At 36.2% G+C, this 14,299-nt stretch overlaps 1 protein-coding gene and 1 long non-coding RNA gene across 5 annotated transcripts in view; both read left to right on the top strand.

The window, feature by feature from the left end:
* Positions 1–14,299, top strand: part of LOC127961419 (B-cadherin) — a 70,247-nt gene that overhangs the window by 44,443 nt on the left and 11,505 nt on the right. The window lies entirely within an intron of this gene.
* LOC127961423 (uncharacterized) lies at positions 8,064–11,344 on the top strand. The gene is made up of 3 exons (XR_008154442.1): positions 8,064–9,562; positions 9,973–10,074; positions 10,314–11,344. It is a non-coding gene; the product is annotated as an uncharacterized LOC127961423 (long non-coding RNA).

Below are 14,299 nucleotides of genomic sequence, written 5' to 3'. Positions count from 1 at the left end.
TCATGCCTAGAGTTCGGGCCGGCTGACTCTCAGGTAATCCTGAGGCCCTGGCCTGGCTACGTGCCCAAGGTTCCCACAACACCCTTCAAAGACCAAGTGGTGAACCTGCAAGCGCTGCCCCTGGAGGAGGCAGACCCAGCCCTGGCTCTGCTTTGTCCCGTAGCATTAAGGTGCTACGTAGACCGTATGCAAAGCTTCAGGACCTCAGACCAGCTCTTTGTCTGTTACAGAGGCTGGCAGAAGGGGAGTGCCGTCTCTAAGCAGAGGATGGCCCACTGGATTGTGGATGCCATAACCCTGGCTTATCAGGCTCAGGATGTGCCCTGCCCATTCAGGTAGCGAGCTCACTCCACTAGAAGTGTTGCATCCTCCTGGGTGCTGGCTCGTGGTTCCTCGCTGACAGATATTTGTAGAGCTGCGGGCTGTGCAGCCCCTAACACGTTCGTTGGTTCTATAGCCTTCATGTAGAGCCGGTATCCTCCTGTGTTCTCACCTCAAACGGGCAGTGGCACTGAGAGGCCCCGGTTAGTGTCGGCTTGCTTAAACTACTCCAGAGTGTCCGTACTGTAGACCCTTTTGAGATCCTCCATCACCCTAAGCAGCTGGACGTGGCGGAACGTCCGGCGCCAGGCCTTCATGATGTATCCGTGAGAACCATGGAAGGTTGGGTTCCATATTGAGACCTAAGCGGTACTCGTATGTGTATAGTCCACGGTATAGCCTTAGAGCCTGTGTTTCCCCGGCATACTTCTGCCTTCCCAAGAGGGTTTTAATCACCTCAAATTTCTCCTTATACTCCTAGACGGATGCTATATGTGTATTTGCCTCCGAGACCTCCTTCGGGAAGGATGGGGCTTCCGCAGCGTCCCGGCTCCAAGCGGACCAGGTACGTTTTCCCAGTGTTATCCAATCTCACCCAGTGAGGTAGTGCTTTGACAACGGTGAGTGGAGCTACTTGTTCTGAGCCCCGGTCTACACCTAATAGGGGTGCAGGTGGCTCGCACAGGGCACTGGAAGGGGCAGCACCCATGGCACTTTGATAGGGATCCCATATTCGTCGGTCACCGACATGGCGTTGAGAGTGACCGACTGAACGGGAATGTCTTGGTTACGTATGGTAACCCTCGTTCCCTGAAGGAGGGAACGGAGACGCCACATCCCGCCGCCATGGTTGCTGTACCGCCGATGAGCTGCCGGGTCCCCGGCTCGGCTCCTCAGCGAAAAACTGGTATGCATTGCATCTGCTGCCCTCTTATACTCACGCAGTGATCAGCGGCACCTGGATGCAATAATTGCATGCCAATGTGCATTGGCTCGTTTAGTTTACACTGGAAGTAGATTGGTCTATCGAAGCGATATCCCTTATTCGTCGGTCACCGACGTGAGGTCTCCGTTCCCTCCTTCAGGGAACGAGGGTTACCATATGTAACCGAGACGTTATTAAAGCCCTATTATATCGCAATGGCAATTAAAATGCAGTGATGTAAAATGTGAAAGTGTGCACTGACTCAGCTCATAGCATTTTTTATTTTGTAATTTACATAAAATTACAGTTAATTTATACATTTATAGTTAAAGAATATACTACCTTTAAGTTTTAATACACCTACCTAAGTTTTAAAGATCTTATTAGACAGAATTCTGTCAGACCTTTGAACAGTAGTGTATTTTCTTCTTGAAATTAACCAGTTGAAAACTGGCTATTTTAACACTTTTAAATTTGTGTCTACTACGGAAATGATCAACCACATCCTCTGTGGGTACAACACATCACTCAAAACAGGAGTATTTCTTGAATCTTATCTCATTTTACAATTTTAATTAATAGCAGTATAAAAACAGTACAGTCATCCTTTTTGTTACTAATAAGTTGCTTTTATGCTTGACATAAACTTATATTTGTGTATGTGCAGCTTTCACAAAACAATTTTACTGATGAAGTTGCTTGCACTTAAATGTCTCTTCAGGGCTTTTCTCACCAGCTCTGGGTGATTCTGAATCTGCAACTGGTTAAAGAAAATGGTTTTTGTTTCTCATCTCATCTTATCTTTTTGCTCACCAGTCACTGTGGCTAGTGGTTTTTCAAAGTTACTAGCCACGCAGAATTTTCACCAGCCACCATTTTGTTGTTGGGAAACGTTTTATATGATTAAAGTTGACTATGGCATGCTAATATTTACTTGAGCTACATTCACCACCCTTTTAAATGTAAATGACTGCTGTACACATCCAAATCAAGACCACATGAAATGCTCATTTTTATGAAAATATATGCAGTCGATTAAGACATAAAATGTGTGAATGCAGCTAGACGCCTACCCGATCAAAGGCAGATATCAGGTTATTCACACTTATTTATCTTGTTGCTAATAAGCTGAATGTAACTCAAATTTTGTTGATTTTATGAGAAACAAAAAAGTAAAACAAATGGTATTGAAATAGGCTACTTTATAGCAAAGACAACAAATAGGGCTGGATACAAACTTAATTAATAGAAAAATTACTCTTTCTAGAGAGCAAACATGAATACAACCTGAATATGCTGCCAATGTTTTGCCAAAACGTTAGTACAGCTTAACTGATGGGGCTCATGCTTTCTTTTGAGCTTCTCCTTTAAACCAGGCCTGAAGGGATTATATTTGCAGGTAGCTAATTTTCAGAAGAAGTTGCTAGAGGAAGGTCGGTTTGTTGCGAAAAGCTAAATGACATGGTAAAAAAAGATGTGTTAAAATGACACATGCTGTGCAGAATTTTGACACGTGGTGAGTGTGTTCAGAGACAACACATTTTGTGTCAAATTTAACAATTTGTGTGTTAAGATGGATCACACATCTACTGTGGAATGTAATTTAACACACATGTCATTTAAACACGTGTATAACTCAATTATCAGAAACTGCTAATTAATGTGTTAATATGACAGAAATAAGCATTACCATCAATTTGTAATTCTACAAAATTGAATTTAAACAGGCAGATGTAAAAATGTTAGCATTTTAATTTGTCAAATTGTCAAATATTGTCAGAACAGTGCATGCACAGAGGCCCAACTAAATTTTCTAAATCTCTATTTCATAAATTTAATTTAGAGGATTAGATGACACAAAGTCTTGTAATGCACTACAGCTATTAGCTACAATACAGTATAAATTAAAAAGTGTTACCAACATCAACTAACCCTACTTGGAAGATTGAAAATCATGCGGTCATGACTAGCAGATAACATTTGTTATAACGTAAGATCAACTTGTAACGTTAAATGTCAGATACAAGATAAAACTTTTCAAATCAGACAACAAATAAATTAAACATAAAATAAAATAAAGGAGGCAACACAGTAAGCAGGCATGTCAAGTTTTAAAAGGAAGAGAATGTGGTGTTTCAATATCCCAGTCTTGGAAAGTGAAGACAGAATTAATCTGTGATGGACATAAGTTTCACACCTAGAATATCTTGTCCACAACAGGTCAGGCCCTCATCCACAGAAATGGTCTTTCTGTCAATTGTTACAATGGTGTACTGTCCTGTTGCGCTCTTCGAACACTCAATGTAGATTGGCTGTGATCTGGTCTTTGATGCGGTCTCAAAACTGCTGCAGAGGGAGGCAATATGATCCAGGCTTAGATTTAAGGGAAAAAAAGAAAAACACATTTTAGGAGTTTAGAAAGCATCAAGACATCATTAACAATAACTGTCCATGTAAAACATATCTGTACAAAGGGAAATTGAAGGAATGAAATGTCCTATTTAACATTGCAGTGACTTCCAGGCAACGGTGTTAGTAGATATGCCAGAAAAAAACAGCATAGCACTTTTTTATCTGAAAATTAATGAAAACTGTTTAGAGAAGCAATAAATGTTTAAGTGCAGAATTAAGAGCAGTAGGGTTGTTTTGATAAACACAATATTGCAATAACACAATACTGACAAGCCAGCTGCACAGGATGGCAAATATTTTTTTAAAGTCTAAGCCCTTAGCATTTTATACTAAATGTATGTTTTTAATGTTAGTTAATTAGAGGGGTTTTTTTTTTCTTCTTTGACGTCAAGAGATCAGCATGTGCAAATTACCTGCATCTGTCCTTCTTCAGGTCAAGTCATATAATAATTAATATTTGTTATAATAAATTATACACAAGAGATGTGTGGAGGTAGAGTTCACACATACATACCATCTGCTTGGTCTTCCATCCCCTTAATAAGAGATGTAAAGTCATTCCTTTCCATGGTAGCTGCAGCTTTCAATCTTTCCATATATATATATATATATATATATATATATATATATATATATATATATATATATATATATATATATCTTGTTGCTAATAAGCTAATAACTTTTTTTAAAATAACTTTTCGTTAAAATTATTTTAAAAAATTAAAATTTTATTAAACTTTTTGTTTTGCGAAAAACTGAATTGTGCAACTGAATCATTTAATTTTACAGTTTAATATGCTACTCTGCTCATATGGTAATTCTCAGGTTGAGAATGGCTGATATATGATTCAGCAAAGAGAATCATGTACTGTGCCGACGTATGGTGGTGAAAAGCTGACAGACAAAATGAATTTGTTCTTCTTTGGACTTTATTCTTATAAAATATATAATATTAATTTAAATGCTGTTTGAATAAATATTGAAAAAGTTTAAACCCCTGCACCACTTTTATTATATGCAATAGGCTACTCTTTTTATTTATTTATTTATTTATTTTTGTCTTAACAGACTGCATGTTTTCATAGAACATAACTTTACAAAGAAATGTATCCAAGCTAAATATTACACAGTGTTATACATGTGTTGTACATGAGCTCTTGATTTGGGTGTCTGTTATAAAGTTTTGTAAATCTAGCTCAAGTCAATGCAAACACATAGAACTGAGTGGTTCCTGAGGAACCATTCCTCTCTAACAAGACTTACAAAACATAAATAAATAAATAAATAAGGTAGTTGGAATTTATTGAGGTCACTTGACCATTTTTATTGTTAATGCTCTTTTGAAGCAAGGAACTGAGGAAAACTGTTGTTTGGAGATTGCTGGTCTCACTATTGTTGTTCCTGTGTCCTCTGGTGGTAGAAATTGGAATGACATGCACAGCAATAGGCTACAGATTTTATGATTTAGATGAACTACCTTCAGTAGTAAATATCTCCAAACCTGAATATCTCCCAACTCCTGCACACTACTGAATTAACGTTGTTACTTCAGTAACTTTTGTTCTCTAAAGAGGACATTTAGGACTTTCAAATGATACCAAATAGGGGTGGGTTTTTGGGAACTTCCACTTCTTCATCAAAGCAGGTAGTGTTCAAAAGGGTGCTCACACGCGCCCCCTTGCGGTCGTTATGCGCCGTCGATCCGCACTTCTGCCGAGCTCCGCAGCAAACATCTACCCGACAGTCAAAGCGGCATTACGTCACGAAAGTGTGGACTCAGAGGAAGATCGCGAGGGTTTAGGGTGCCATTTGGGACAGGGCCAATGTTATCCATAGAAATCATCTATGATGTTATCATTAAGATGGCTGAATCTAATGTACCATTCTGAGTTCCTACCACTAGACAGATAGCAAACGAGGATGGAGTACAGGAGTGATATTTGTATCTCCTGGACAAGAAGATAGTCAGCAGCTGTAAAATATCCTAGAATGTTAGAATATTACTCAAGGTAGTTTATTCCCTTAATCATAAGGTATATAAGATTTTCGAAATCAGTGGTTTGCAGACCTCCAGGTTTGTTATATTGATACGGAAATGCCACCAACAAATTAAAATAAATAACAACGTATAATTGTAATCAGAATGTCAAATAAATCAGTAAAAAAGTAAAAGTCAAAATATTATATTTTACTTACAGTACTTTGTTCTTGTACTCAAAATTTGCATGCGAACAAAAAACTTTATCCTGAACTTGGTAAAGAACTTATGATTATTAAAAAAAATGTTTCATTGTTTAGTATATACTTAATATTCTTAATATATCTTTATATATTATAACTTTTTCTTTAAAATATACTGGAAAGTTTGCTAAAATAGTTGGATGTGGTACAGCCCTACCTTTAAAATTTCCCTCCACTGCACTAAGGTAATGTACAATTTTAACCAAAAATGTTTTGCAATCATTTTTTATGATTGCCTTGCATATAATTGGACCCTAGATGTCAGCATTACTCTCGCTCTCTTAGTAATGAAGAGCCTAGTCTTGCAATTCTTATTGAACAAAATGCATAGAAGAACTAAAGTTACGGTGAAATCAAATCAATAAAATAAGTTTAGCCTTATTGTCTGGTTTAGCCTTTTTCATCATAGATCTTAGTCATCTCATTATGTGAGAACCACATACATTTTCAATGACAAGAAAAGATCATAAAAGATATAAAGTGATTCATTTGTGTCGTCCCAATCAGTGAGAATATGATTAATAGGAATAACTGTTAAGTGTTTTTGTTGCTGTTGTTTTTGCCTCTCTCTCCCTCTCTCTCTTTTAATTAGGGAATAGCTAAAACAGTGACATTTTGCTTTATAAATCAGCTTGAATATAAGCTATTCATGCTAATATTCAATAAATTCTATAATGTACTTGGGTCAGATAAAAGATCAAAGTACTGTGCATGCTAATATTAAATAAACATTGAGTCAGGTACAATTAAAGTAACAGTCCACAAAGACAAACATTACATATATCCCTGTTGTACAAACACACACACACACACACAGTGGTTGCCAAAATGATTAGAACAATGGTATTTTCACCAGTTATTTCTGTTTTTGCTGTAGTGTGTTAGTAGAAAAAACATTCCACATTTGCAGACATTCATTTTGCCATTAACTGTAATAATCCAGTGAGATTTTAGTTTGCACAATGAGTCTGACAGATCTCATCACCTTCCAGTCTGCCTGGAAGGACATGAATGGCATGTATTGCTGGTTGATACAAAACAACATCATCAGGTAATGAAGAACATGCAAGCAAGATTAAATGCTTGCAAATGTTATATAGTAAATTATATTATGTGTATATGTAATATGTAATATATGTATTTATGCCTTTTTTTCTGAGACTGTATCAAACATACTACTATAAATCATTTTCCAGCTAAGTTCTTATCAGCAATGTGTCAGTGCTATGAGACCATGAATCACCTCAACAGGTTTTGAGCCTCTTGTCTACACACTGAAGCTCCATTGTTTGTGTCAACCTGTCTGAGCTTGAAAAACCTGTTTATAGATGAAGACTGAATACACTTCCCACATGCCACATGTCTCTGCCCAGTTCAAAAGTGCTCAGATATCTGATGCATGCAGTCTCTACTGTCAGTACTAACAAAAGCAGACTTGTTTTTACTACAAGCTTCTCTACTGGCTGTACAAACAGTACTTTTATAAAGTCATAATAGTCAGCTACATGGGTAAATCCTCCTATGCCGTATACTCCAATTTTAAAAACAAAAGTATAATACTGAGAAGGATTTTTTTTTTTCCTTATATATACAGTACAGACCAAAAGTTTGGACACACCTTTTCATTCAAAGAGTTTTCTTGATTTTCATGACTATGAAAATTGTAGATTCACACTGAGGGCATCAATACTATATATTAACACATGTGGAATTATATATGGAATTATATACATAACAAAAAAGTGTGAAACAACTGAAAATATGTCATATTGTAGGTTCTTCAAAGTAGCCACCTTTTGCTTTGATTACTGCTTTGCACACTCTTGGCATTTTCTTGATGAGCTTCAAGAGGTAGTCACCTGAAATGGTATTCCAACAGTCTTGAAGGAGTTCCCCGAGTGATGCTTAGCACTTGTTGGCCTTTTTGCCTTCTGTCTGTGGTCCAGCTCACCCCTAAACCATCTCGATTGGGTTCAGGTCCGGTGACTGTGGAGGCCAGGTCATCTGGCGCAGCACCCCATCACTCTCCTTCTTGGTCAAATAGCCCTTGATGCCTTCAGTGTGACTAGACAATTTTCATAGTCATGAAAATAAAGAAAACTCTTTGAATGAGAAGGTGTGTCCAAACTTTTGGTCTGTACTGTAAATATATATATATATATATATATATATATATGTGTGTGTGTGTGTGTGTGTGTGTGTGTTTGTGTGTCAATTTATCAGTCTTCCTGTGTCTCAATATCACTTTCCACCCTGTTAGTCTTGTGAAATATATTCAATTTCAGTAATAAAAGCGAGTTTCATAATGACATCATCCGCAAAGGAAGTGACATTCAAGAAGTGAACAACAGCACAAATATCAGTCAGCATTAGATTTGTTGACAACATTTCACACAAACATATTCATTTTTTAAAGTTAATATGTACAGTAAAAGCAGCGCAAATGCATGAGTGTTAATGTCCTGGTGTTACTTGTCAGTGTTGACATTCAGTAATTGTGTCACCTCTTTGTAGAAGACATATACCTGTAACACTGCTGGAGCATGACATGGCATGAAAGTGTTGGTGTTGTTATTGGCAGTAGGCAAGATAAAGTCATCTCACATTAGGCAAGATAAAGTCAATTAAATATAAAGTGATGGCCAAATTGATTAGATCACTAGTATTTTTTTAAGTCAGTTATTTCTGTATTTTGCTGTAGTGTGTCAGTAGAAAATATCAGTTTACATTTCCAAACATTAATTTTGCCATTAATTGTAATTATCCAATGAGATCTGGTCTCATCATCATCCAGTCTGTCTGAAATAGAAGCAACTGACTTTTGGTGAAAATACTAGTTTTTTAATCCTTTTGGCCACCACTGTATAAAAATTTGTATAGATTCAAGAGGCATTACGATAATATTTATGTGAATACCAGGTCACAGAGGGATAAAGGGCAATGAAGTGGTGGATGGGGTTAGCAAAAAAGGCTTTGGAAAGTGAAGAAGTCACGAACATTTCACAGAAAATCAGGTTTATGAAAGACAACAAGAAGTAAGATCGCAAAGACGAGCACCAAAAAAATAAAGTACTTTAACAAGATTAAGGTTTGGGCATACAAAGCTTAATAAAACACTGAAACTAATAAATAAACATCCGATGTGGCAATGTGGAGTCAGTAGAATTTGTTTCAGCCAAAGGTATTCTTCTTCTGAACACAAAATATTTAAGAGGGATCTCAGAAAAATGGGAGAGAATGTCTTAAAAGTTCAATTACATACAGATTAGGAAGTGTATTCCATTATTTAAAGAAAACAATCTTTTGGATACAATAATGGGTAAACTCTGGTCCACACTCCAACAGGAGGCAATAATGCACCTTAATCATATGAATTACTTAATGTTGGTGTCACCCGCCATAAAACCGAAGAAGTTTTAACATTTTACACTGCCATGCCCATTTTTCAACTTCATTTGTCTGGAAGGCCGGCATTTTGTCCTTGTACAATTTCTCCATAGAAGCAATGTAAGTTCTATTTATTATACAAATGTATAAGTTTGTAATCCTTCATATGATTTTCATGCCTTTTTTATGTTTGACTGGTAATTACAGCTTTTTGGAGAGTCAAACTGGAAGAAAGTAAGTTCCTGAAGGAGTGAGGCGATATTTGCTAATAAGGTAATTTCAATGTTCTCAATGTTAGGTAATTCATATGATTTTTACTTCAGGTTTTCACTTGATTTACACATCCATGAGCATACAATTTCAAATGATTATTGACTGGTTTCAATGTTAGGGACTTGATGGTAATAGAAAATTATAATAAAAGACCAGAAACTGATAACCACATTCTTCAGAATATCTTCTTTTGTGTTTGGCACAAGAAAGAAATTAATACATAACCTTGAGAGATCGAGTAAATGATATCATTTTAATTTTAGTGTTAACTAAAACTTTAACACAATAGTTGCCGAAATGATTAAAGATTTTAATATAATTGATTTGTTAGAATAGGGTCTGAGTTTAAACTTACGGGAAAATATATACTTCATGTTTAATTTTTTGTTTTTTGCTATTTGTGGTTTTAGGAGCACTTCCATGAAGCATTAAGTGGCTCAGAGCACCTGGCTTGGCATTTATAGACTTTGAAGAGAAGTACAGGTGATCCTGTTGATGGTAAAAATGTTAAGGTGATTTATGATATGAATAAGAACTTATAGTAATCATAGCTTTGTTGCAGTTTGGCATTACTAGAGTTTCTTTACTTCATAACATTCATTTTGAATTTGTCCAGTTAAATAACTTTACAAAAGTACATTTTTATAGAATATTTTTTTTATTATTATTATATATATATTTTAATCACTTGTTTCAAACTAAATGAGTGGTCAAACTGATGGTTATATGTTTTATTGCCATTTAATTTTAGACTCAACATGGTAGGACATCTCTGCCTATCAGCTGCCAACAACATCACAAAGTCACAATAAGAGAACAAAGATCGGCCTCCTTCAGGCAACTGGCTATTTAGTGAGATTTCTTAAGGTGCATGCCTTAATCTATACTTAAAGGGTTAGCTCCAACCTTCTTTCATCTTCAGAACACAGATTTTTTAAATAAAATTTGAGAGCTTCCTGTCCCTTCATTGGCAGTCCACTCAACTACATTTTAAGCCCAAGAAAGTTAGCCTTTAAAAATATATTTCAAGTAATCAATGTGACTCTAGTAGTTTATCATCAGTGTTATTAAGCTACGCAAGTTCTGTGTTTGAAAAAAAAAAAAAAAAAAAACAGATTACTACTTTACTTACAAAATATTAATTTTCACTGCGCGATGTGTGACCATGCACTGAAATTTTTTATTTTGTAAATAAATTCATGAATCTGCACAGCCTTTTTTGCTCTGTGAAAGAACTATGAGCTGAACTTTACTGTTTGCAAATGTAACACAACTGATCCACATATCCTGTGATTTTGTAGCTGTATTTTGTACATCTGCTCAGTGTAGTTGAATCAAGCACTACTGTGCTGTGTTGCAGTCATAGGTATTGACTCAGTACAGTACTTCCATTCACTGACATGTACAGAGCTTGAGGTATTAACAGACCATCTGATAAGCAGCTTTTATATTATTTCTGATGACAGAAATGTTCATTCATCATTTATTTTAAAAGTAAACCTTTCATGATGTAAAGTGGTTTGATAAATTAATAAAGATCTATTTTGTTAAAAAAAAACTGTTTGCATTTTGCCTTTATTTAAAAAGACTGTGATCCTAGACTAAAGTTTAATTAAACTTTATGGATTGTTTTAATCTCTGTGTTGAAGAAAATTAACTCACTGTGGTGTGGACCAGAGTTGTTTTACAGTGTAAGTGTAACTCTGTTTTAGTGTTATAAAACTCTGAAAAATGTAACTTTGAAAAGTTTGAGACAATATGTTCACTCATCAGAGCTGATTGTAACTCTAAAAGAGTTAAGGCCAATGAATTTGCTGTTCAGAACAGGAATGACCCTGCTAGATCATTCATTTGCATTGTCCATGTTGACCAGGCCATTAACTGTGTGTAAAAAATGGGGAGATTTGGGTTGTGGTGGGATTGCTCAGATAAACCTCAGTCTCAGCCTTCAAGGAGCAGGTCCTCCCACCCTGATGACTGCTGCCTGTCTAAACAGTAATGTGTCACCTATTGTATATCCCTGAGGACAAAGAGATTTTCAAGAAGAGCTGTTTACTGTCACCATATGCTGTGGATAAATATGCTGTGCATTTAGGTGACAGTAAAAGTAGCTGTTTTTATGCCCTTCAATTTGTATTGTTTCTATTTTTGTGTGTGATTAGGGCCACTGTTTTTCTATATGTCTTTAGAGCTTTATTTCTTTAGCGCATACTTGTAATCAAGTTAAAAAATAATGTTGCTGTCTCATGCTTTTGTGAAAAAAAGCAATACAGGTTTCAGCATTCTTAAAAAAAAAAGAATAGAATTTGTTTCAAATAAACACAAATAACCCAGTAAAAAACTCTTAGATGGTACTGTATCATAGTTTCTACTAAAATATGACACTGCAAAGACCGTTTTTAACATTGATGATAATAAGAAATACTTGAAGAGCAGATCAGCATAAATGATGTCTGGAGTAATGGCTCTTGAAAATTCTGTTTGCCATCACAGGAATAAATTACATTTTAAAATACATCCAAACAGAAAACAGTGATTTTAAATTGTAATGATATTTTACAATATTGCTGTTTTTACTGTATTTTTAATCAAAGATATGTAACCTTGGTGAGCATACAATATATTGTTTTTCAAAAACAATAGAAAAATCTTAATTTAAAAAGATACTCCACCCCAAAATGAACATTTTGTCATCAATCACTTAACCCCATGTCGTTCCAAACCCATAAGTGCTTTGTTCATCTTCTGAACACAATTTAAGATATTCTGGATGAAAACCAGGAGGCTTGTGACTGTCCCAATGACTGCCAAGTAAAATACACTGTCAAGGTCCAGAAAAGTACGAAAGACTTCGTCAGAACAGTCCATCTGCCATCAGTGGTTCAACCATGACATTATGAAGCAACGATAATACTTTTTGTACGTGAAGGAAACTAAATTAATGACTTTATTCAACAATTTGTTTCCTCTGTATCTCTCCGCATCACTGTAACGCCATTTTGGAGAATACGAGCTGGACGCAAGCAGCATACGCTCTTCTGTGTCAGCCTTGACACAAGGATACATTTTGTACTTTGTACTTGGCAGTTTATGAGACAGTCAAAATATCCCTTTAAATAGTGTAGTATATCTCTATATACAGTATGTGTATGGGTATTGTAGAGTCTGGGTCATTTTAATACATTTATATAGATGTGTATGTTACAACCTTGGGGCATAAAACTACATACCGCAAGGATATTATAAAACCAAAAGTGTCCGCTGTGATCTCGAAACAGAAACAAGTGACTTATCTCTAAATATCTTGATGTCATAAAATCCCTTCCTGAGAACCGATAGCCAGCCCTATATCTTCAGTTTCTGTCTTGTGACGTCACACCCATTTCCAGTAAGATTTGGTCGAGACTACCTGAACTTAAGGCTGAACGTCAGCTATACTTCCTTATTTGTTAAAAGCACTGTCAGACGTTCCGGGTCTGAGCAGACTGGTATTGACTCAGGGGGAGGGTGTTTAATCTACAGAGGCATTAAGTCACAAGACAACTACATGCCTTTAGCTATAAGGCTCGGTAGGAGATGGGAGGTCCTCTTTTGCAATACTAAGCAACAAAAGGCCTGGCGCAACACAAGACCAGTCTTGTCCTATGGCTGCGAAACCAAGGTGCTATCAAGCGGTTCAGCAATGCAGCTACTTTCTCTTCCAAATCTGGGAAGACAAGTCATGATGTGCTGTGAACACGACACCGCAAGCAAACATGATACTGAAAGTTCTACAAGCATAAACATTTCATGGAGCCTAAAAGCTCTTGTTAGATAATGATAGGCTTTTAAGGCTGATGGACATGAGAGGTTAATCATTGGAGCTGGAGTACATGTTGACAAAGTTTAGTTCATACCCATTAACAAATAAGCAACATCTTATACATTGCGCTGGTTAAAAGCTCTCATAATAGCATACAATTGCATGCATAATTATTTGCACAGGAAATATTGATTTGAGTGAAAGAGTCATAGTATGGAAGCAGAGCACTCTGAAGTGGATGAGTGGCTTTGATAGTGTAGCCTTAATGCGGAACTGGTTTCTCCATAGCGAGATAAGCTAGTCCCATCCCCCACCGTTGTTTTACACTGCCTCGCCCAGCTTTAAAAACTCACCAAACATCTCCTAACTTGTTTGTTAAAAGCACATAACACAGCTCAGAGGACATTCAAAGGTTCCTCTTCAGAGAGTTTTTCCGGAAAATCCAGCAAAACACAGCTGAGAACAGTTGAAGTGTTTGGACTTGCAAATGCCACCTTTAAAGTGTTTTAAAATATGAATTATCTTTACACTGAAAGGCAGTTTTTATTCCTAACAGAGCAGAGCAGTAAATGATATGAAAGCAAAGAGCATTTTAGTTGGTGGCTGGCAGACAGAGCACAGTGTTTTTTTAAACAAAAACAGTACTGCGTAATCATTAACTTAGACCTCCACTGCTGACCTTGTAACCAGTGTAAATGATTTCACACTGAACGCTGTTTATGTATGTACATGAAACTAGTGGCACAGGCACCCAGTAAAAATAAAGTTTCTTCAGTTGCAATGATTCAACTTAAAATACTATGGACTGCACTTGGGAGAGTGCTTTTATTTTGCATTGTTATGTTAGATTAAACTTTTTATTGAAATACTATTAATTTAAGTGACGATTTAAACTATTGAAATGAAACTGACATTTCAGGAAAAAGTACACAAGT

This window comes from Carassius gibelio, chromosome B7, assembly GCF_023724105.1.
Source record: "Carassius gibelio isolate Cgi1373 ecotype wild population from Czech Republic chromosome B7, carGib1.2-hapl.c, whole genome shotgun sequence".
Taxonomy (NCBI): domain Eukaryota; kingdom Metazoa; phylum Chordata; class Actinopteri; order Cypriniformes; family Cyprinidae; genus Carassius; species Carassius gibelio.
Note: the sequence above shows the minus strand (reverse complement) of the source record. Positions and strands in the feature narration are given on the sequence as shown.